The sequence below is a fragment of the Stegostoma tigrinum genome, chromosome 16, assembly GCF_030684315.1.
Source record: "Stegostoma tigrinum isolate sSteTig4 chromosome 16, sSteTig4.hap1, whole genome shotgun sequence".
NCBI classification, from domain to species: Eukaryota; Metazoa; Chordata; class Chondrichthyes; order Orectolobiformes; family Stegostomatidae; genus Stegostoma; species Stegostoma tigrinum.
The window spans coordinates 25159635-25185588 of record NC_081369.1 but is presented as its reverse complement, the minus strand read 5'-3'; positions in this window follow the sequence as shown (position 1 = coordinate 25185588).

The window sequence follows — 25954 nt, the reverse complement described above, 5'->3', positions numbered from 1 at the left end:
TTCATGCTGCTCTAAGCTACCTGGAGTTTTAAACTAGAATTGACAACTATCACCTTTTGTCTCTATTATTAACAGTTGAATCTTTATTCTTTCCATGACTCATTATATAAAGTGATTATTTTCCTGATAAAATGTTTATCCCTAACATTTTTTTTAAAGGACACTACTGAATCATGAACTTCTTGGCATACAACGCAGCTCAGTTGGTCACTCAGGTAATGAATCTTGGCATTATTACTGTTTTTGTACTCAATTTTGTTATTTATGAGTGGGAGAGAGGGGCACAATTATATCCTCATCATAAATTTGCGCATCAAACTCAACTGCTACACTTACTTTATTAATCTGACCTGGGGAGACTCACTATTATACCCAGCTACTTAAAATTATCATCAACTACTATCAGGTTAACTGCTGATTGAGTGACAGCATCAGTGTGGAAGCTTGTGCTACTTTTTAAAGTGGTAAAGACTATAGGGATTGGGGTGACACCTGGGAAAGGCGCTTGTTTTCAAGGGTTGTCTCATTCCTCAGCTCATGGGTGTTGCAGTTTCCACCCCCTTCGGTCTGCAATTTAGAGGAATGAGCAGCAACATCACAAGTCCCTAACAGAGTTGGGAGCAAGGATTAGGCATTGGATCTCGAGCAGAAGACCATCCACCTCGGGTCTTCCCAGTTCTACCAGCTCAAGCATCATCTCAGAATTGTGTGTGTGTGTGTGTGTGTGTGTGCACATGTAGTGCTCGCTGAAACGTATTATCACTTGTTTCAGAGTAAACTACAGCCTCAAAATAGGGTGAAGACAGAATTACCAATGGCTGTGTAGAAGGCCCAGACATGAACTTCTTCCAGTCAGGCTGAAGCAGGAAGCATTTTAAGCATCTTTGTTATAAAAGGGAAATCACTAACACTGTATGCAAAATATTAAACTACTTACATTCCCTTTCTCTAGACAGATGGCACCATGGTAACAGATTTCCTGATGGTGCAGGGTAGGAATGATGGCACATACATTGTGTGGGGCTATTACATGTAAATTCTGAACCTGCACGAGAAATAAATATGTAGCTACTGGACATCAAGTGCTACATCTGACCGCCTGGTTTGACTCTGATGTATCTCTCTCTCACTCACTATCTCTCTCGCACACACACACACACACACACACACACACACACACACAGCACATCATGAGTGCCATATTGCCACATGGAATGTCACAAAGTAGATCCACTGGAGTTCTGAATTAACCCTTCAGCTCCATGATCCTCTCGGAAAGACCTATGCACTCAGTAAAGCCCATGTCAAGATTCAATGTGGCCTGCTGCACTCTCCACTCCAGTACAGTCTGACTGAAACCCCCAAATCCCCTCACATCACCATCACAAGGAAGCACCACTTGACAACAATGACCTGGTCAGCAACTACAGAGGGTGAGGAAGGGAAAGGGCGATGAATTGAAGCCTCTTTTCAGCCAGACTATCTGTAGCAGGAGTTACCAGTGAATGTTAGCCCAATTCTACACACTTGAACTGTTTGAAATCTTATCTATCCCTTGTCGATAACAATCATTTTTCTTATTAGGAAATCATAGAATTCTGACAGAGCAGAAAGATGCCAATCAACCCACCGTGTTGCACCAACTCTCTGAACAGCATCCCACCCAGATCCAGACCCTGCCCTATCTCTGGAACCCTGCATTTCCCACAGCTAATCTACCTGGCTGCACATCTTTAGACTGTGGGAGGAAACAAGAACACCCAGAGGAAAGCCACACAGACACTCAGAGAATGTGCAAACTCCAAGTGGTTGACTTAAGTTGTGAGTCACAAGGTATCACCCCGTCACTGTAATAACAATAATGTGAACTAAACAAATATCTATCACTTATTCCTTAGGCCCAAGGACAAACATATCATTGTGCAAACAAATCACAGATCTTTTTATATACAGAGAAGTTGAGCAAACAATTTGCATCCCTTGCCAATAATATCAATCATTTTAAAACTATTCACTTCGTTATTCTAGGAATGCTAAGAAATTAGAAATAAGTGTTTTGAACAGAATGTCAATTTAAAAATATGGGTGTTTTCTTTCTTCAGATCTGATTGATGAAATCAATTAGCAAACAAAAACCTTTTCAAAAATCAGCATGACTTGCTTAAAAGTAGGTATCATACTCAGTTCAAGCTGCTCAGTTCAAACTTTTGCTTATCTCTTCAAAGCTAACAAAGTCTAAATTGTATCTCGTGTAATTTGAACAAACACCTCAGCATAATTTAAGCCCAGTCTTGCAGGCTGCTGCCTTGTTAGTATTCTCAGAAACTGTATTCAGACAAAACTGTTTAAAAGGGCAGCTATGGCAAAAATCATAACATGTTACTTCAATAATAGGACCATTTGGCAGTGCTAAATGTGCAATTGCGAGGTGATGTTATCATTGTAGGATATGGGTTGTGATTGAGACAGATTGTTTGTAAGTGATGGATGGTGTTGAGGTGAATTCAGCAATGTGTAAGGCTAATGATTTAATTGTATGAATGTGGAATTAGAGATTTAATTCCCTGACCTTGACCACTCAGGTCATTAACTTCTACCTCTCTACCGGTTCTCAGAGCTACATCACTTATATTGACACCACTGTTTATCTGCTCCCACTGTCGTAGCTGTGTCAATCTAGCCGGTCTCCTGGTTAATGCTTGTTCAGAATCCTTTATGGCACAAGCTCCGCCCTTTTGGGCCTTTTGGTCAGTGCTTGTAGCGCCGCCTGCAGTGAGAATGCACATTCTCTTTAAGAGGGTGGGATGACTTTCAGTAATACAGGGGGTAGCTTGAAACTGTGCTAGCCTCTCACAATTATGCATCCATTACTCCAATGTGCAGCTCAGCATGCTTAATGTTGTGTTGCACACTACCATTGTTTATATGATTTATATAAGGAGACAGCATGAAGTTAGTGTTTGGCCGACATCAGAAGGAACAGTCACTGGTTAACCACATATTGTGGCCCTTGTGTCCATTTTTGGGGGTCTCAAAGTTTGACCCAAGATCACATCTGCCTTTCCTGATATTTCTGGCAGTGTCAGTCTGAGTCTGGTTTGGAGATATTCAATTACAGAACCCCATTCAAAATTTTTTAGAGATGCACTGGAAAAAAATAATCATAAAATTATAAAACCGAATGTTAAACTCTTATATACTTGGGTGATCAGCTAATTCATAGGGTTCAAAGCAGCTGATACAGAGAATGAAACTGAAAGACATCTTACAGCCCATCTCCTTAAATGCAATAATACTGACAGGCCTCAAAATTGAGTAGAATAAAGTTCAGGTATGTTATGTGTCGGAGATTCTCCTTTGAAATTCTGGCCATAATTTCCTCCGAACTGCTCAATTTCAGCCAATGTAACTCTACCAGAGATACAGGGTAACATAACACTTGTTACCATCACACATCTGGTAAAGTTAAGGGTGGATTTGGAAATCTCTAAGTTAATGTTTCCAAAATATCTCTCATCCCAGTGCCAGGGCATTGCCAGGCACCTTGTACACTGCACCTCATCATACCTGAACCACACCAGATGAGTTGAGCTCAGTTGCTTAGCACAAATGGGTTTCTAGAACTGGCCACCAACCAATGCAGCACAGTTTCCTGAATCAGGGTCAGAAAACCAGCCTGCAACAGAGAGTGGTAATGGCTGCTGCTATTGATTCTTCTGGCTGCTCTCCAAGCAAAAAAGGACTCTGCCTGCAGCCCAGATGATTCGATGGTGTAAGGAGAAAGGGTACTCATCTCATTTTCTTCCTCTAACTGAAACTGCCAAAGTTCAGCTCCACAGAATTTCTATTGAAAAAGAAAGTCAGTCAAAACATCTTTGTCACAGCAATAGTCTAATGTATGTTCAGTTACAGGTTCTGACAAGCTCTGGAGAATTACTTCTATATTTAAAGTCAGGTTATATAAGCAGTTTCCTCCTCATTGTGTTCTTCTCAAGCAGGAGCTAAAATGACCCAAAATTGCAACATCCAAAATTCTGGACAGAAATCATTCATCATTAATTGTTCAACTTACGCCAAAACAATAACAATTAAAAATTCAATAGATTCTTTTCATGTTTTGCTGAGTGAGAATCGCCAGGCTTCAGATTGGCCATGGTTCAGAAAACTGTAATTCAGCACAGCATTGATCTCTATTTCCCACAAAACTACACATGATAGCATCATAAAAGGTGCCATAAATAATTATCAATGGAACATCAAAAAGATCATGACTTTATGAATTAAACAAGACACCAGAAAAAAAAGTTGAAAAAGCTTCAATTCATAAGTTGCTGTTGTGTACTGATACATAAAATCATAGATCATAGAATCCCTACAGTGTGGAAACAGGCCATTTGGCCCAACAAGTCCACCCACCTCCTCTGAACAGCATCCCCCCAGACCCATTATCCTATGTCTGCTTTCTCATGTCTAACCCACCTAACCTAAACATCCCTGGGCACTATGTGTAATTGAGCATGGCCAATCCACCAAACCTACATGTCTTTGCAGTGTGGTAGGAAACCAGAGCACCCAGAGGAAACCCAACCCGGGTCCCTGGTGCTGTGAGGCAACAATGCTAACCACTGAGCCACCGTGCCACCCCATTTTGCACTTTCAGACACAGACCCAAGACAGATGAAAAATTACCGCTTATCTTTAGTGCAGCTATTGGGCAAACTTTCAGGTCAGGATCCTTCTCTGATGACACAGTTTGGACAGGCCAGAGAATCCTCAGAGCCAACAACAGTAAGAAATTAATGCAGTAAGATCCATATTGTACAGTTTAAAGGCCCTTTAGCAACTTTGACACATACTGAGAGGTTGTTATTCAGAAGACAACTGACATTGGAGTCCAATCTGCACATTGTGCCGACAGTTAGTTTCAAACAGAGGCACGACACAACCAAATGTTGCTGAGGTAATATAGTGTCCAATCCAAGTCAAAGAATTTACAAAGCAGGATTTAGATATAGGGCACCGTATTACCCTGCAAAATGGGCAGCAGTTAGTTGAATTTCTCACTCCATAACTTTCTAATTTTCGATTTGTTGAAGCAATAAGAGTGAGACAAAGAAGTGGTTTTCCCTTTGACAGGATGATCATGGACGAGAGGCAGGGAGAGAAATATGAAATGGTAAGGCCCCATATCAAAGTGAACAAATCTACCTGCTCAAAATCAATGTCAGTGACAGTAACACAGGAGAAATTTTGTCATATTGTGAATTGATTTACTGATGTGAATGATATGTAGCTGAATTATTTCACATACATGATAACGTCTGAAATTCCAAAAGAACTAGCTGGGAAGGATTTCTAGAGTTAACTGTAGCCCTATCCAAATTAAAGCAAACATAACCAGTTACCCTCTTGCCTCATTGATGAGGCAAGGGGCTAAAGCTGTCATAGTTGTACAATTTCCCACTGTTAAATTAATGATGCAATTAGACATCTGTCTTTGAACTTACGCTCTATTATGCTGGTTATGAATAAGTGTAATTAAACAATCACATTTTAATGCTTTCACAGGATAATTTTCTGAAATAAGTGTTTCATTTTTTTTTGTGCCAGGGGAATTTCTTCTAATAATTGATAGAATCTATCCATATAATTAAGTATGATAGCTTCAGGAGCTCCTATTAATCTCAGTGCTATGTCATTTTGTGATACACCATTTATCTCTTTGACATGTGTCATCCCATGGGACCATCTGCAAAAGTCATCATAGTATGTGACCTCTCTACTCTTGTGTACAAACAAAAATTAATCAGAGACGTACATAAACACAAAGAATCGAGTTGTCAGGTCTTGGGAAAAATGAACATCTGCCATCAGCTTTGGACTGCAAATCTATCTTACAGGTTAACTAGTTTCTCGCACCTGTCTCTCTCTGGTTGGAGGCAAGGCACAAACAAAGTTATGTACTGGCTCAACAGACAACAGAAAACACATCACGAAAATGATCTCAAAGCTTCAGTCAATCAGTTTTCAAACTGAATAGAATCTGAGAGTAGACATTTGATCCCATTGTGTTCATTTTATGGGAGTGAATAAACAGCAAAAAAGGTGCAATTTGAGAGACTAAATTGTACCAAAATTATCTGGCAAACACCCAACACAAAATGTTGTTGAATTTTATTTTACATGGCAGCTGAAAACAGACTTTTGGTGTTTTGTTTAGACATGCAAGGAGCAAGGCCTGGTTTAGGGCGTCTTACAGAAATTAGATTACAGTGAAGAGGCAAAGATCTACCGCCTCCAGCTGCTTTTTTAGAGGCAATTGAAAACTTTGGAAACATTTCACAAACCTTCCATGGTGAACAGATTAGATAGGGAATTTCTCATGCCTTCATGCAGATCAGGATCGACACCACTCAAGCTGTCCCTTCTCAATTCTGCCATCATTAATGCTGCAGAAAGTTTGAGATTAGTTACCGAAGAGGATAATTATTATTTATTTACTAGTCCCAATGTGCCATCTCAGGCATCTCCTCAAAAATCAGGACAAGTCCAACCTAGCCAATTGCTACCCTTTGAGTTCACTCTTGATAATCAGCTAAGTGACGGAAGAGGTTGTAAATGATGTTATCAAACATACAGGTTATGGAATATTCTGATCACTGATACTCACTTTAGGTTCCGAGTAGCTACTCAGCCCCTGACCCCATTACAGCTTTCGTTTAAACCTGGACGAATGAGCTGAACTCCAGAACTGAGGTGAGAGTGACTGTCCTTTATATCAAGTCAGCTCGTGACCAAATGTGGCAATAAGGAGCCCCAATAAAACTGGAATCAATGGAAATTGGGGAAATATCTCTCCTGGTTGGAGTCATACCTGGCCCAAAGAAAGATGGCCGTGCCTCCTGCAGGTCAAGCATTTCAGTTTAAGGACATCACTGTGAGCTTCTCAAGGGAGTGTCCAAGGCATAAGAATCTTCAGCTGATTCATCTATCATCTTCCCTCCAACATGAAGTAGAAGTAGTCTTTAGTTTGCTGATGATTGTACAACGTTCAACACCAGTGAAAACTGCTCTGAGATAAAAACAGTCCTCGTCCATAGACAGCATGACCTGACAACATCCAAGGGTTGGGCTATTAAGAATTAAATAATATTTGTGCCATGGCATGGGAAAGGATATAATCATCACCCCTTGATGTTTAATGAAATTACTTTCACAGAATCTTTCATTCTGAATATCCAGGGCGTACCATTGACTAGAAAATGAACTGGACATACCATTTAAATACAGTGGCTACAGCAGCAAGTCAGACACTAAGAATTCTGTGTAGTGACTCACCTGCTATCTCACCAGTGCCTGCCCACCATCTACAAAGCACAAAGTCAGGACTGTTATGGTATACTCTCCATTTGCCTGGATGGTACAGCTCCCGCAGAACACAAAAAGGCTTAAAGACAAAACAGCCCATTTCATTTGCACACTGTCTGCCATCTTCAACATTTACTCCTCTCACTACTCACGCCCAGTGGCAGCAGTGCATACAATCTACAAGATACACTGCAACAACTCACCAACATTCCTCCGGCAGCACTTTCTAAACTTGTGAACTCTACCATCCTAGAATGGCAAAGGCAACAAGCACTTGGGGACATCACCACTTGCAAGTTCCCTTTCAGGGAACACACCATTCTGACTTGGAACAGTATTGCTGATATGGAGTTATAGTCCTGGCACTCACTTCCAAACAGCTCGGCGTATCTTTCCTCAGCTCAAGGATTGCAGTGGTTCAAGCTAACAGCTCACCATCATTTTCTCAAGGACAAGTAGGGATGGAAAATAGAAGCTAGCCTGCCCAAAGACACACACATCCCAACTACAAATGAAAAAAAAGGCAGCTCTTCCATTTGCACATTCTGATCTTTAATTGACAAATTTGCACTCTTTTATCTAAATTCCTTCTGATACATTCAGTTTGAGTTCATTTTTAGCTTCTTTCAATAACTTTCACTAACAACACTGCATTTTAGCACTCTTACTAAACTATAAACTTAAAAATACCTTTTATTTTGAAAAGAACATTTGGTCAGATGTACTAGCGCACAATCATACTTTACCAATAAAAACCTGCATGATATCAATTCAGTTGAAGACAAATTTCAGCTGTAAGTGTAATGTATTTGTCAATACTATATTACGTGCTAGAGGGAGAATCTAATGTTGTTGAAGTAACAATTAAATTTTGCTTGCCTAAAGAAAATCAACAAGTCAAGTTCAGTTTATAATGGCAACCATTAGTTTGTAGTGAATTCACAACTGTACTGAATTATTTGTGCTCACCTAAATGCAGATTTATCTTCTATGATTTTGCTGAACACCAACTGTCACACTTTAAGGATGTGTATTGTTAAACTTAGCTTTACATCAATATAATTTATTGCTTTGTTCTGCACGCATGTGGAAGTTAGTCTCTCACTTCAGATCAACAGTGCCAGACAATTCAGAATTTCTTACCATGCTGTGGTCCCTGTTTAAATGAACCAATGAAGGGCGAATAGTTAAGATAGAAGCAGGGAGGATGTTTCCACTGGTGGATGAAACTTACACAAGAGGCCATAGCCTCAAAATTAGGGGGAGCATGAATTGAGGAGGGACTTCTTTACCCAAAGGGTTGTGAATCTATGAAAATCTCTGCCCAGTGAAGTTGTTGAGGCTTCCTCATTGAATATTGTTAAAGCTAAAATAGATCATCTTATTCCGCAGCAAAGGAATTAAGGATTTTGATGAGAGGGTGGGTAACTGGAGCTAAGACCACAAAAAGATCAGCCATGAATGGTGGAGTAGGCTCAAAGGGCCAGATGGCCTACTCCTGCTCCTGGTTCTAATATTCCTATATATCCATGGAGAGTTGCCTATGTACAACGTTATATTACGAAAGTTATGTGGGCCCAGTAACAAGATACAATTTGTGTGAGGCAGAAAACAGTCAAACCTTAGAGAGCCTATGAATTAGTTAGTTTAACCCCAGGGCATCAAGCAAGTTATTGAAATTTGTAAGATACCTTTTAGGACACTGTTAGAACAGCCTCCAGTAACCCTGAAAAACAGTCAAGCAAAGGCCAATTTTCAAGGTAAACAAGACACAGGCAAACCTTCACTCAATGCTCGACTAAAAAATACAATTGTGCCTCAACAGACAAACTAAATCATATTCCACATCCTTTTAAATAGAGTGGAAATGTGAATCCATTCATGCACAACAATACATTTGAGAATTTGAGCTTATATTTCTGAAATATTTAGTAACAACAATATTGTTTACTCATCATATTCTCATCCTGACTCACAAGGTCATAATTTCAAGCATTACTTCAAGGCTAAAGCCTATCTTTCCAGTCAATTTCAGACCAGAGAGAGTTCAGTACTGTAGAAGATGCTGTCTTTTGGATGAGCTATTAAGCCATTGCCCTCAAGTGGGTATAGAAGATCAAGGGGTTCAATCAGGCTGTTGTCCATGAATCATCCTTTAACCAACAACACTAAAGCAAATGAATTGGCCACTTACACGATTGTATTACTGTCTATGGGTCTGTTTAGTGGGAAAATCTTCAGTATTACTTCCAAAGTAACAGTGACTGCAAAGCTTTGGATGTATTTGACTGGGTATTAAGCATTTTGGTACATTGTGAACACAAAAGGAGATATATCAATGTAATCAGAGATAACGGGAATTGCAGATGCTGGAGAATCCAAGATAACAAAGTGTGGGGCTGGATGAACACAGCAGGCCAAGCAGCATCTTAGGAGCACAAAAGCTGATGTTTCGGGCCTAGATCCTTCATCAGAAAAGCTTTTCTGGTGAAGGGTCTAGGCCCGAAACGACAGCTTTTGAGATCCTAAGATGCTGCAGGGCCTGCTGTGTTCATCCAGCCCCACACTTTGTTATCTCATATCAATGTAATTACTCCTTTATTCATTGGATCCAATCTGTATCATTAATGAAAAGCAAAAGGAAGTCAAACATATTGAAGTTGATTTTAACATTTGAGCAGCCAAATGGATGGTACAGCTTGCACCCATTTTGAGTTCAAACTTATGTAAATACAGCCGACAACTACAAGTGCCAAATGGGCAACTAAATGCTACTTCCAAATCAGACCCAGAGGCAGCACATCAAGTCCTAGATTGGAGATCCACACATAGAGAGCGGTAACCCAGATTACAGTCGTTGGGAATTGCAAACCTCTTCTCCGTTGCCCAATATTAATGATTGTAAGCTTATTTGTTTGGGGATTCTTTGCACTCTCTGTAGAGCTGGACAATCCAACTGGTTAAGTCCCAAAAGCTTGTCAGGGTGCTCAAATTCTATCAGACCCTGATTTTAAAACTGTTTGCTTCTGTGAACCAAACAGTGGTAAGCCCCATTCAAGAAAAGCAGCAGGGGAGTCACTATTGCTAACTGTTGTATATATATTTTAACAGCATTACAAGTTGGGTTTTCAGCTAAGTAATCAAAGTAAACATTAATCCCTTTGCTTACCAGTGAAATATAAATTACGTTCCATTCTCACAACTGAGAAGCAAGAGAGGCTTGAAATCTTTATAGGTGGGAGTCTGGTAGACTAGCAAGATGAGTAAGGATGGTTTCCTGGAAGAAGCCTGCTCTTCCTGACCCATAAGCAGAGACAAAAGTGGCATTTAACTTGTAGAGGCAACAGGTCTGATCACGTAGTCATAGTGAAATATAAACAAAGCTCTCAATGGGCAGTGTTGGAGCCCAATTTAAGCATATTAACGGAATGCCTTGTCTCAACATAAGGTCACTCATCAATGTCAAAATCTTCAAACGGAAGTTGTAAGTATATATTCCAGATACCAGGGATGCTTTCCCAAATTAAACTCTTCACCTATCTTCCAGTCTCCTGCCATGCATCATGTGAAATGTTAATGTTGAAATTAATATTTTTGTTGTAAAATAATAACTGTTCTTCACTGAAAAATCTGTTCGAGTAGAAAACCAGCACTGCTTTCTTTTGAAACATTTAGTCTCCGGACTTGAACACATCTAACTTACGCCACATTGTAGAGCTGGTCAAAATGGCTGCAAAATCTCAAATGCCTACCCAACTTATCATCATCAACAACTTTTGTCTTCTAGAGATCTCTTTTCTACATAGTGTGTGACAATTTGGCCATGTTCAGTAAGGTGCAAAGAAGCCCATCTTTTGATGGAATCCATACAGTACAAATTATTCAACCACAGAATTCCTCTAGCTAAATGCATTATTCTTCTCGACCCATAAATCATTCTGACAGTTTGAAATTACTTATAAAAGAAGGCATTTAAACATTTCAAATATGTTTTCACTGCCCTACAATAATACACTTTTTTCAACCAGCCTTTATTTTATAGACTACTAACATCACAAGAAGTGAATTAATGTTTGATACATATTTATTACTCCAGAGGGGTATTCTAGACTCATGGGAAAGCAGCAAATTGAAGAAACAGCAAATTACTAATTTACTGTTTGATACAATAATCTGTCTTCTTACATTACTCATCCAAAATAACTACACTGATGAAGAAACAAGGTGACATTTTGACTATGCAATGTTTTGGTGTTCCTGGACAGCTTAGCACTGGAAACAGCAAATGTGTGCCTGGGAACTTCAAAAGTTAAATAACTGACATTTATTAGAAGTTTGTTGTTTGGAAACATTTATGGAAGGAGTTATTTGAGGGAAAGAGTGAAATCAGGCAAAAGCGATCGCTGTGCAAACAAATTGCACCTATTTAAATGTCTCAATTAAGCTGCAGTTTTGGGAGCAATTGATGATTACTATGATTTCAGCCTGCCTGGAGGCAGAAAAACAGAGACCAGCATGTTCAGCGCTCAAACACTAATTGGTCTTTTTTTTTCTCCCTGGTAAAGGAAGTGTACCTCTGCACTAAAGCTGGGAGATATATTGATTTACAAACCATGGCAGGTATCAGGGTAACTCCAGACCAGTGGGAGAGAGCTTGCACTTCTCAGAATTTACACTAAAGGCCCTGGTGGAAGAGGTACAGTGAGAGGGGAACAGATCAGGAGGTAGGAACACTCCCCCAAGGACATGATTTACACAACTAATCAAGCTAAGCTTGCATCTCACAAACGTCTCAATGATTGTATCATCAGCAGCATCGCTATTTCAACACACTACCACAAACGTGTATATAATAACATGCACACATACCCCACTATTGCATCCTTCAAAAGCAACATCAGACACATCTCACTGTACTTCAAAAATTGAGGCATCATACAATATACTTGCCAATGGCCTCCTTCATGCTCTCCAGCTCTTCCAACGAAAGCTAGTACATAATAGACATCAGCAAGACCTGAACAGGGGTGGGAAGCATAACTTAATGGGGAGACAGTGGCTTTGTGGTAATGTGACTAGATTAGTAATTCAGTGACCCAGGGCAATTCTCTGGGGACCAGTTCCAATCCACCATGGCAGCTAGGGGGATTTAAATTAATTTATTAATTCTAGAATTGAAAACCAGTCTCAGTAATTGTGACCTTGAAACTATCACCAATTGTTATAAAAACCCATGGGGTTTACAAATGTCCTTAAGGGAGGGAAATCTACCATCCTTGCATGGACAGACCTAGATTTGTCTCGAGATCATAGCATTGCTGTCAACTCCTGACTGGTCTCTGAAATAGCCTGTTGGCCCGCTCAGTTAAAGGGCATTCAGGGATGACAGCAATATGCCAGCAATGCCCACATCCCAAGAAAGATCAAAATGAGATCTTTCTGCTCAAGGAGACAGAACTTGCAGCAATAGGGAAGAGACTGGCCACAGGCAGAGCAGGTCATTTCAGTTTCCTTTTAAATATATAACAATCCTGATCCCTAGAGATAGTAGGAACTGCAGATGCTGGAGAATCTGAGATAACAATGTGTAGAGCTGGATGAACACAGCAGGCCAAGCAGCATCAGAGAAGCAGGAAGGCTGACGTTTTGGGTCTAGACCCTTCTTCAGAAAATTAGACAGCAACTGTTAGAAATTAAACAATCACACTACAAGTTTGGTTGGTAGTACAGCAATTGATTATTGCTGCAAACAAAAAAAAATTTCCACAAGTTTTTGTCTTACACTTATCAGGAAAGAATGCGACTGTAAATGGAATACCACTTTTTATGAAGAAAGAGTACTGATTGGTTGAGTTACTGACATGAAGAATGAACTAGTTAGTTGATCAATGATGGTTAACTATCAGCTGTGTTTTAAGTTTAAGTCAAGCAGTTTGACTTGTATTTGTTGAAGTACTGCAAGAATTAACCAGGGAATGATATTTCCAATTTTATTTGGTTGAACGATCACATACACACATCGTGGCTGTTTCATCCCAACAAAATAGGCAACAGCAATTGTCTTATTCATTCCTAAGGACAATGTCCTGACCAATCAAAATGGACAGTGATCCATGTCTGTATGTGTCAGAGATAATGGGAACTGCAGATGCTGGAGAATCCAAGATAATAAAATGTGGGGCTGGATGAACACAGCAGGCCAAGCAGCATCTCAGGAGCACAAAAGCTGACGTTTCGGGCCTAGACCCTTCATCAGAGAGCCTCTGTATTTGTCTGTCTGGTTCAAAATTAAACAAATCATGGTAGTTAATTGTAAATCATCATCAAACTGTTGGATTGTGCATTGCAATGTTTCTACAAACAGCCCACTTGCCAACCAAACAGCCCTCTTGTCACACAGTACGAAATGTTTTTTCCCCTTTACATTGCATTCATTGGGACATACACGAGAATAGCAAAGTGGAGAGCTTTGGCAGAATGCGTAGAATGTTATGGGGTCTGAAAAATGTGGATTATGGTGAAATGTGTGGCAGAAATGTGCAACAAAAGAGGTGAGGCTCATTTTAAAGTTGAGACCATCTCACTCCATCTTTTATGTTTCTCGCAATTGGCAGGGTCAGATTCTCACAAAGCAGCAGCAAGATACCATTTGATGGTCATTATTGCTTGTTACATGCCTTGTTAACATCACAAGTTGCCTCAGTAATATTCAGTTTCCCATCTCACCAACTTCATCAAATAAACTCCAAAAAATGCAACAAGGAAATCAAAGCAAGCACCTGACATATTCAGCTCACCTCTTACTCTAAACAATCTCTATGTTGGAATCTGGGAACTAGACACATACACTCATGTCCAAGGGCATTGGCATCTGACATGTGCCAATCTCTTAAGAACCCTCATGGCACATCTCCATTCTACTAACAGTATGCTTCTGCACTTCAGTGTCACACTGACATTGTAATCATTGTATCATTGTACCATTGTAAAGTGACAGCAAGGACACTGTGCACTCAGGGACACTCGGATCCAGCTAACAGGTTGGACCAGACTGCATCACCAGGCTCTTGTTGCCATAGCACTCAATCACTCTAGGCCTGCCTGGAAACATAGAGCATTGCTGCCTTGCCTTTTCATGTTTTGCACTCTCAGTTGGAGGAACTGGGCTCAAATTATTCTGTCTTGCTGGGGCAGTTAGGACAGGTGCAAAGCCAGAAAGCTTGTCTCAGTTGTCAGCAGGACTGAGTCAAAAGAAATAGCCTTCACTCAGGAGATCCTGACACAGTAAGTCAAAGACATTCTGATCCAGTCTAGGCCCTGCTCGCAATGGTCAGAGTCAGGACGCTGTCCTCAAAAAGGGTGAGGAGCAAAAAGATGGGCAGCCTACCGCCACTTTCTCTGCCCTATTGTGGGCTGCTTTCCTCATGGAATATAATAAAAGATGCCGCAGTTACTATTGCTGGTGTAAATAGTGAGTGAGCATCGGAGACCATGCAGGGTTAATGGTGTCAGGGTGTGGGGTGAATGGGGAAGATGTTACAGGCAGTAGTGAGTGCAGGAGAGCATGATCCTTGGTATGAGGTCGGTACAGAAGCAGAGATAGAGTGTGTGGGAGATATTAGAGAAAAGTGGTGGAGTGGAGAAGGTCGTTGACCTTGTTGCAACTTGCCAGGCATTCCTCCAGATGATTGAAACTGCTTTAATCCAAGCTTCATCCTCAGACCAAACTGGCGCATCTGGTGTTGTGACCATCACTGCTGCTCCTGGGAGAAGACTAAGTGCCACCCACACAACCCTAACCAATAGGACATCCTAGTCTCTCCCCGCAAAGCCAAACCGGGATTTCCCCTCGACTGCTGTCTCCAGGACAAATGTCAGTAACCCTGCAGGGGAGCTGTGGGCTGCCAGTGCTTGTCTGGTTGCACAAGGGGCTTTTAAAGATGTCAGAGATGCAGCAGATGTTGGCAAATTCTGGGACATCCCAGCACCAGTAAAATGGAACAGAAATCAGATATGAGAGACATTAGGGGAATTGGTAAGTAAATAAATGATGAGCTAAGTGCAATATAGTGAGATAATTCACAAAGCTTGCAGCAAGGAACCCTCCAACAAACTCACCACAACTTAGACTCAGCCAAAACAAGTACGATTCAGTCATATGTGTACATTTTCAGCAACAGTCTACAAAGTTATGGTAGGCTCTGCATTTAGACTCACTTAATTAGCACCCAGCTGGAATGTTAGCTCATTAGTGTGTTAATGTAGAACTTAATTTAATGAATAATACTGTGGTCCAATAGTCTGATAAGGTATCAAAACAACAGAACGGAATGATCATTATGAATAGCTTTCAATAGGTTGTATAAAGAGGTTTAACCATATCGATTTTGGAAACTTTTATGAGTTAGTTTGATGCTAATGATAGAAGGTTTTTATCAGGATGAAACTGATGAGGAAGAACAGTCAACATTAATAAAAACACTGTAATCAGTGTACAATTGTTGCCTACATAGTTGTGACCACTACCAACAATACAGTTATTTGTCGAACAATGTCTTGCTTACTATATAGATACCTTAACCATATGCGTTTACCTGGAATTTGGTAAATTGCCCAGATACATAAAAAGCAGAGATAATAAGGTATGGAGCTGGATGAACACAGCAGGTTAGGCAGCATCAGAGGAGCAGGGAAGCTGACGTTTCGGACCTGAAACATCAGCTTTCCTGCTCCTCTGATGCTGCCTGGCCTGCTGTGTTCATCCAGTTCCACACCCTGTTATCTCAGACTCCAGCATCGGCAGTTCCTACTATCTCCACATAAAAGTCAGGACTTTTTTTAAAAAACAATTTTCTAATCTGCCTGCTCAGTGATATTATTACACATCCATTGAAAGTAGATTACACACCCATTGAAAGCAGATTTCCTGACTCAAAGGTAGAGATGTGTAGAATCAAGCAAAAATCTCCAATATTAAAACTTATGGACAAAACCTCAGCATTTCAAAACTTTTACAGAAAAGGGACAGCTGGACTGAGTCCATGGGAAATACGCAAAATGACCATCATGCCCGAGAATGGAGATTGCTCTCTGGGATTATTCTTGAGTCTGGAATCACAATTTACATCTTCTCACTTAAAGAACAATCATCTTAAACCAACTGACCCCAGCTAGAGACAGTTTTTAACACCTTGGCCTACAAAGTGTAGACAGTAAAGGGCCTACGGAAATACAGGGCATTCACCTTGATCAAAACCCATTCACACATACCTCTGACCATCGGAGAGTCGATTAACTTTAGAAGAGGTCATCAAGGTATAACCGCTGGCCCCAATCTCACCTCGGGGGAGCCATTTCAAACAACAAGATTCTACATGAACAGTTTCCCCACAGGCTTCCACCCCCAACAAGCAGCTTCCGTATCAAAAACTGCAGAGGGCCAACCGAGAGCAGGGAAGCTAAACAAGGGCCTCATTGGAACAAAAGACATCTGAGAAGCCAATTGAGAAATCTGCACAAGAGTTTCTGAAATGGGCTTTTTCCAAAGGGAGAAGACCGATGGCAAGAACCTCAACAACCAATCAAGACTATCAGAACTAAAACCCAACAACCTGAAGCAACAACCAACTCGACCGATACCAGACACGGCCTGAGAAAAAAACCGGGCTTGTCAAACCAGCAGAAAATAAAGAAAACCAAGGGTGTTTAGTGCAGATCGAGCCGAGGTGTTCCAGGATGAGGCATTCCACTCCCAAGCATCTCAAATGTCCTCGGTTTTCAAGAACTGCAACTTCCCCCCCTCAATAGTCGAGAATGCCCTCGACCAGGTCTCTCGCATTTCCCGCAACTCATCCCTCAAACACCATCCCTGCAATAACAACCAAAACAGAATCCCCCTCATCCTCACGTACCACCCCACCAACCTCCTGATCCAATGCATCATTCTCCGACACTTCCACCATCTGCAATTGACCCGATGACCAAACAGATTTTTCCCTCCCCACCCTTATCTGCTTTCCAGAGGGACCAATCTCTCCAAGATTCCCTTGTCCGCTCCACACTCCCCTCCAGCCCCACCACGCCTGGCACTGTTCCCTGCAACTGCAGGAAGTGCTACATCCATTTCTGATGAAGGGTCTAGGCCCAAAACATCAGCTTTCCTGCTCCTCTGATGCTGCTTGACCTGCTGTGTTCATCCAGCTCTACACCTTGTTATCTCAGATTCTCCAACATCTGCAGTTCAGACTATCTCTAATAGTGGTAATCTAATTAATAATGTATTTTAAAGTAATACTGTTCTCCTGTGTATTGTATTAATTTCCTTGATCTATTGCATTACCTTTTTCTCATAATATAATTACCTTTTGTATCTTAAATAAATGCAGAGATTCTTTTCCCCTTATTGTGAGTGATTCAAGCCATTTAAAGATCAGGAAAATAACTGATTGCAAACCACAGCTCTGCCAGATATTAGCACTGGGCCACACGAGCCCCTCCAAATAAAGCTGGATATATCCAAACCAAGCAATTTCTGCTCCATCAGTCTGTTCTGAATTATCAGGGAAGTGATGATGGGAATCAATACAGTGCCATCAAGTGGAATTTGCTCAGAAATAATCCGCTTACTGAGGTTCAGTTTGGATTCTGCAAAAGTGCTCATTAAAGCCTTGGTCCAAACATGGACAAAAGGGCTAAATTCCAGAAATGAGGTGACAGTGACTGCCCTTGACATCAACACAGGATTTGGTTGATCAAAGAGGCCCAGAATCAATGTGAACCAATGGGAAAACAGTCCACTGTTTGCAGTCATAGAAGCCAAAAAAGGTTCCTTGAAGCCTGTTTGCCATCTAAACAGTACAAATCAATAGTGGGACATTATTCTTTCCTCTTACCCTGTTAACTGTAGCTCCAACACAATTCAAGAAACTTAATAATATCAAGTCAAAGAAACTGATATGATTAGCATGCCAATTTGGCAGCCCTTTAACCTTTACTCCCTCCACCATTGATACACAGTGGCAGTAATGTGTAAAACGTATGTAGCAACTCATGAGTCTCCTTCAACAGAACAACTCTCAACCCCTTCCACCCCGAAGGACAAAGGCAGCAGATGCATAGGAGCATCACGACTTTAAATTTCCCCTGCAAACCACACACCATCCTGAATTGCAATTTTATCAATGTTTGTTCACTGTTTCTGGGTGAAAATCCTGAAACTCCCTCCCCAACAACATGGACTCAAGTGGCATTTCCCCTCCACCTTCTAAGGTCACTGAGGGACGGGCAATAAATGCTAGCCCAGCCAACAATGCCACATCTTGTGAATGAATGAAAAACAACCACTGTGTCACTAAATTCCATGCAATGATCTCACTTATTCCATCTGTCCCATTGTAGTCCAAAGAAAGTCTATGGATTTAAGCAAGGAAAACTTGAAAAGCTAATGGAGTGAGTGAGATTCATATCTACCATAAGAACTTGATATGAAAACTATTTCTGTTTTCTATTTCATCTGGCCCATTTGTTGGATGAACTTTGTACCAAATGGGTCCCCTATTGGCCTTCACTGTCCAAATATTTAGGGTTTTGGCCCCTTTTGATTCAATGGTCCATGTTTCACATTGACTCAGTCTCTCCCGGACAACATTTTGCATTAGTCCAATGCAGCACTGATTTAATAGGATAGCTTTTCACACGACACTGTCCAGGCCACGCTAAATAAAAGCAAAAGGCAGACACTGCAAATATTGAAAGTAATACCATAGATCAATTAGCATCTGTAAGGAGAAATGTTGCCTCAGGTGTAATTCTTTGACAAAACCAAGATGAATGAAGGCTGCTTTGCTAAACAACACATATCTAGTTACAGTGGAGTCTGAACTTGCCTCATAAAACTTATATAAATTTCACAGCCAGCTTATGGCAGAAGTTCAATGTACTTGAATTGTTTTTTTTTATATAAACTACTCAAGCACTGGAATTCATTCAATCTTATAAAACCATAAATCCATAATGAATTCAGTAGCACACAAGTATATACTATAGTCTGGCACAATTTCAGCAGCAAATTATGAGTTACATGACCAGCTGCACCCAAATTAAAAAAGCCCAGAGGATTTTTAAAATAAAATGTCTAAAAGCTTCATCAGCATACTCAGCACAAGTGACAGTGTTGGTCACACCTTCATGGGCACAGTCCTCAAGCAGTAATCAATGCCAGGTCACTTTCCCTCACTGGTTAATCTCCAGGAGGAAAGGTTAGAGTGGGTTATGCAGAAGTGACTGTGGTGACACTCCTCCTTTTAGTTCACCAGAACATGTTTCTTTAAAATTTTAAATCTTACCTTTCCTAGAACCAGCACAAAATCAAGGGGAGTGGAACTGTAGAATTTTAGCCAAAAAAAAAATGAGTAGAGAAATAGTGTGAACGATGGAGAGGTAGATAATTAAGCCAATGCATACTGTAAATAATACCAAAAAATTGCCTTTGTTACAGTTTCTAGCAATATTACACATTCTGGTAATACACATTTTGGGGGTCAGTTCAGTGAGTTGGCTGGACGCTAGCTTGCGATTCCCGCACCAGTTGAATCAAGGGCTCTCCTTCTCAGCTTCTCCCCTCACCTGAAGCGTAGTGGCCCTTAGATTAAACCAGTGCTAATCATCTCTCTCTAATGAGAAAACAGACCTACTGTCTACTGCGATTTTAACTTTATCTTCTACACATTATAGGGGACTTGTGCCTGGCTACCAGACCCATGGCCCATGGTTGAGCACTGAACAAGAAGGACTGTAAACTGGAACTTTTTTTTTATTTCTGTATTTATCTGCCTTTATATTCTGTGTTTTGGTTTATTTTTCAGCTTTTTTAAGATGGCACTGGAGAGCAGCGACACTGTACAACACTTCTCACTGTATTTTGTAAAAAAATACACAAGACAATAAATAAATCAAATCAAAGGAGACCATACTCACCAATAACCTGATCACAGATGCTCCGTTGTGTTCTGCCAAGATTACTCAGTTCCGGATCTCATGACTGTTTTATCCAAGTCTGGCGAATACAGTTGAATTCCAGATGAATTGAGAATGACTGCCCTTGACATCAAGGTGAGATTTGATCTAATGTGGCATCATAGAGTCTTGGCAAATTGAAGTCAATGGGAATCAAGTTGAATACTCTCCAATGGCTGGAGTTATATCTAACATGAAGGAAGATGACTGTGGTGCTACCATTCATCTCAGCCCCAGGATATCACATCTGCCAAGATCGTAGTAATTGGCAACTGTTTATACACACATATACATCCACATATATACATACATCTATATTTAATAACATGTTTTTTGAGTTTGGATTTTTGCATTTTAAACTAGTGATAGATGGCAATTTCATTTTGTCTGGAGGGCTTTACTGATTAACTCCTAAAAAATCTGTTGCAATGATGATTTATTTTAATAGAATTTGAGAGATAAGCTCCAAAACATTTTTTTTCACATTGAGAGAACTTATGAACAAAGTACACAGTGTAGTGCATACAGGAACATAGCAATATGGCAACTTTCACCAGCTAAAGGAATAAATCAGGGCTGTGACAGAACACTCTCCACTTGCCTTGAAGAGGGCAGCTCAGACAAAGCTGAAGAAGTCTTACATACCCAGAACAAAGAAGCCTGCTTGATCAGTACCCTCCCCACCTTGAGCAGACCATGTTTGCAGTGTGCATTACCTACCAATATTCTGCATCAGCTTCAACATCACTTTGCAAACAAGTGATTTCTCCTGAAGCATGTAGTTTTCACAGTGAAGTGGTTATCATGTTCGCCTCACATGCGAAAGGTTCCCACTTCGTTCCTGGATGGGAACATTATGGGGTGGCTCAGTGGTTAGCACCATTGCCTCACAGCACCAGGTTCCTGGGTTCAATTCCACCCTCGGGCGACTGTCTATGTGGAGTTTGCACATTCTCCCCGTGTCTGCATTGGTTTCATCCAGGTGCTCCAGTTTCTTCCCACACTCCAAAATTGTGCAGGCTAGGTGGAATTGGACATGCTAAATTGTCCGTAGTGTCTAGGGATGTTTAGGTTAGGTGGGTTAGACATGGGAAATGCAGGGTGAGGGGAGTGGGTCTGGTGGGATGTTCTTCAGAGGGACAGTGTGGACTCAATGGGCCAAATGGCCTGCTTCCACCCTGCAAGGATTCTATAATTCTATAAAATGGGGATCAGACAGGTCAGAGCGCCACCATTGGTTCTTACCTTCAGGGAGCTAGGGGAAGCTGGGCCTTTGGAAGAAACACATCAACTAGCAGTGGAGAAATGAAAATGGTGAGGCTTGGGGCCTTTAGCTGCACGCAGAAGTTGACTGAGTTTGAAAAGTCAATCAAAGAGTAACCTCACGAGAAAGCTGCAAATTCATTTGGTGGGTGACAAACTACTATTAGGGAATGTCTGTAAATTGCTGAAAATTAGAAAAAAAAAATTAAAAGAAGATGCTTGACAATAAGTAAGAAATGCAAGCAGGAGGGAAGTACTGTCAACTTTAAATACGGTATCCTAACTTTTGTGAAACAAAGCAAAATAAGGCTAATGTAAATGAAGTACAGTTAATATATAGAAGGGCAGCTCAGTGATGTAGAATCATATGCTTTAGTGTGTAGGAAATCATGAACTCATGATGACCACCACGCACAGGAAGTGTCACCAGTTATGGAAATTTCAGCTCTATGCTTGTGCAAGGCTGAGAGCCACATGAATGGCACATGTAGGAGGTGGCTGTCTTAGGCAAATAGGAAATGGGTGTCAAGCAGTCAGAGAGAAACAGGCAGGTAGAGCAGGAGTCTTCTGAGATAATCCTGCCTGTGAATCAGTTTTCTATATCCGATACTAGTGAAGGCACTGTTGCCACGGAGGGATTTAGTAAGAGCTAAGTCTGTGGCACCATGGGAGACCCAGCTGCACAGGAGGGAGGGAAGACAAGCACAAGAGCAGTAAAGACAAGGGATTCGTTAGTTAGGAGAAAAGACAGATTTTCCCGCGGCCATTGACGGGAACCATAATTCTCCCTGATGCCAGGGTTAAGCATGTCAGAGGAGGCAGGAAGGATAATCAGAGGTGAAGTTCACCTTGGTGAGCTCCACACAGGGAGACAGGTGGAAACAGGCCGTTAGGACAATGTGAGGTGATAAGGAACACAGAGATTCTGGGGAGTACACCCAGCGACCAGGCAGTGTTGGTGCTGACAGTACCCACCACTGCTTTCCCTGCCATCATTTTGCAAATATGACTGAAAAGATAGCTGGGGCAATGCCCAGGATGGGTAGGGTCGATGTTGGATTGATGGGCAGAAGTGTGGGATCCATGTCTACTGAATGCTGAGACTGAAGGAGCAAATGAATAATGCAGGCAATTGCAAACCACTGCTACATTCACTTTGCAATCATTTCATCGTACATTTGCAACGCACGCAAAGTGAAGGAGCTTAGGGGTCAGATGCTGGTCAAAGGTCATTCACACCATGCCCCTGATACTTTCAAATTGAACACTGGTATCTCAATGATGCTGTATTTAGTGACATTGAATTAAAAAGAAGTCAGTGTTGTCCAAAGGCAAACCATTACTCATGCAATTTCCAAGGCTGCTGTGGAAGGTGCAGTCCATCACTTCTTCATCTCATATGCAAATTTAACGAAGATCTGTACAGAATGCAATGGAAAGTTGAATGATTGATGTGGGTAGGAGATGTGAAAGGGTTTGGAAGAAAGCAGATGCCTCCTTTTGATGTCATGTGCTGGTCACTCGCCAGTGTGGCACCATCACCAACTTGGTGCATAAGCTGAGGGTGAAGCTGAAAGAATGATGAGACCATGGCCATTGTTATTGGGACACTGCATGGAGAACCACCAATGCATTTCCTGAGACCTATCTTTTGTTCCTTGCATTCCAACTGTGGGTCATTTCTGCCAAGACTCCTGTGCCCAGCCATTTGTGGGATGTTGGTCATGGAGGCTGCTTTCCTAAGAAAGCAAAGGTGGATGGTACAGGATAAAGAACAACATCAAATCCAGTACCAGCAACAAGCTGTCAAGAGTCTGAGGAGCACTGAGCTCAGTGAGGAGCTGCAGCCGGAGTTCGCAGGAAATTCAGAATCTTTCTGCCCTGAATCCATGCAGGTTTCTCGGGTGATAATAGGACACAGTCGCAGTTTGTTCCAGGAACAGCAAATGGTAAGATTAGAATCCAGTGTAAGGGGCACCACAGGGCAGGGTAGATAGTTAATGAGGCACTGGATCAACACAGACTTTACGCTCTGCGACGCTGTGACAGAACTATATCAAATGCTAAACATGCTATCTGACGGCTGAAGGAATGGTGGGAAAATCCTCTCCTGGTGCCTGTGAAGGTGACAGCTATTTTGAACCTCTATGTGACCAGCTCTTTCCTGTGAGTGATGGGTGATCCGTGTGGGATCTCTGCACCACGTATTCACAAATACCTCATGGCAGTGAGCAATGCCGTCTGTGCAGGGTCACTCCAGGTCATTCCCTTCCCCATGACGAGGTCAGTGCTGCAGCCTGGGCCGTGGGATTCAGGAACGTAACTGGGTTCCCCCAGACACAAGGGGGTCGTTGATTGCACGCACACGGCACTGACCGGGTAGTATCTCAACACTGCAGAATTTATCTATAGGAAGGCATTCCATTCTATTATGTTCAGGTGATGTGTCATCACCGTTCCCACTTCTTGGAGTTAGGTGCCCACTATCCAGCTGGGTCATGGGAGCTGCAATGACTCTTACGTCCTGCAGCACTCTCATGAACCTGATGCACCTGAGAGTCCAGGGCTACTTCCTGGGGGACAAGGGCTAGCCACAGAGTACCATTGCACAACTTCCTACTTCATGCAGAGCACCATGCTTCAACCAGGGCTGTGGTGGAGCAGATAATGGGGCTGCTGAAGATATGTTCCTGCTGTTTCTAGGTCCATACCGGGGAGATCCCCTCCCTGTAAAGCCTTGGACAGAGTGTTTTGCCACATCCTGGCATGCTGTGCTCTGTACAACTGGTGTGCACAACAAGGTGGTGAGATGGATGCTGAGGAACTGGGAAAGCAGGAGCAGTTTTCTGAGGAAGAGACTGAGGAACCTGGGGAGGAGGAAGCTCTCCTTATTCATGACAGGGCTGAGTTCTGTTGACTGCTACAAACTGAACAGTCGATGAGATCCAGGTGCAACAGATCATCGTGGAGTTTTAGATAGTCATTGGTCATAACGCCAGTATTTGGGTTGCTTAGTGGGGAAGAACTGTAGTGTTTACTTGTTTTGGTTATGTTTACTGTTGGTTACAGTAAATGAACACTCATGCTCAGTGTTGTTCAATTGCTAACCCATAAGTGAAGTTGTAAGTGTATGGGAAAACAAATTCTTTGTCGCCATTCATTTCCGGCGAATTTGAATTTCAAAGTATATATACCTTGCAGTCGTTAAATAGAGTCTTGGTGAGACCTCACCTGAAGTTTTGTGTATAGTTTTGGTCTCCATGTCTAAGGAAGGATATGCTTGTCACAGATGAATTTCACAAAATGAATCCACTATAGGAGAATTAGAGGTGATTTCATTGAAACTTACAAAACTCTTACAGCATATGGCATGTTGAATGTGGATAAAATGTTTTCTGAAGACTGGTGTGTCTAGGACTGGGGTCATCATCTCAGAATAAGGACTGGGCAATTTAAAACTGAGAGGAGGAGGAAGAATTTCTGCACAGGAAGTGGTGAACCTTTGGAATTCTGCACCACAGAGGGCTCTGGAAACTTGATCATTGAGCAGGTTTAAGTCAAAAATCAAGATGACATTAAGGGATATAGAGAAATCGTGAAAACGTGGCATTGAGGTAGATGATCAGCTGTGATCTGAAGAAATAGCAGAGCATTTTCGACGGGCTGAATAGCCTACTCTCGTTCCAATATTCCAAAGTTATCTGTTACCTGCTGCTTTCAATGAGCTGCTACCTTCATTTTCCTAACCTTGGTGCTGTGTGAAAAGCCATTCCTCAAGGCAATAACACAAGGAAAATTAGCCCATTTGGTCAAAATGATGGAAATGTTACATAATATTTGTCACAGCACTAAACATGTCACGTTGTACATAATTTTTCCCTTATTAAATATATATATATACACATGTAAATATAAAGCACATTTGCCAGTATACAGATTTATATTACAAACGCATAAAACTAGAGTTGAGATTTGAGCTCAGGGGAAAATATTGAAAGCTGTATGCACCAGTACAAATATTTTGAACAGTGGGCGTTGTGTCTATGCTGTGTGATATTTCTGCTGCTGTAAAAACAGTTTTTGTATCTTGCTTATCATGGGGCTTACGCATTTAATTCAGATGCAGGTTAATTTATTTTAAACTAGCTTAATCTACTTTATTAAGCTGATTTGTGTCCATCAGTGTTTTGCGATGGTTTTGCAATCAGGCTAAGGCAATAACGCAGCTGCGATCTTTAAATTATGTTTGAGTGCTAACCTGCATTCCATCTCCCAATGCACACGCACATCAATCACCAAAATGAAGACC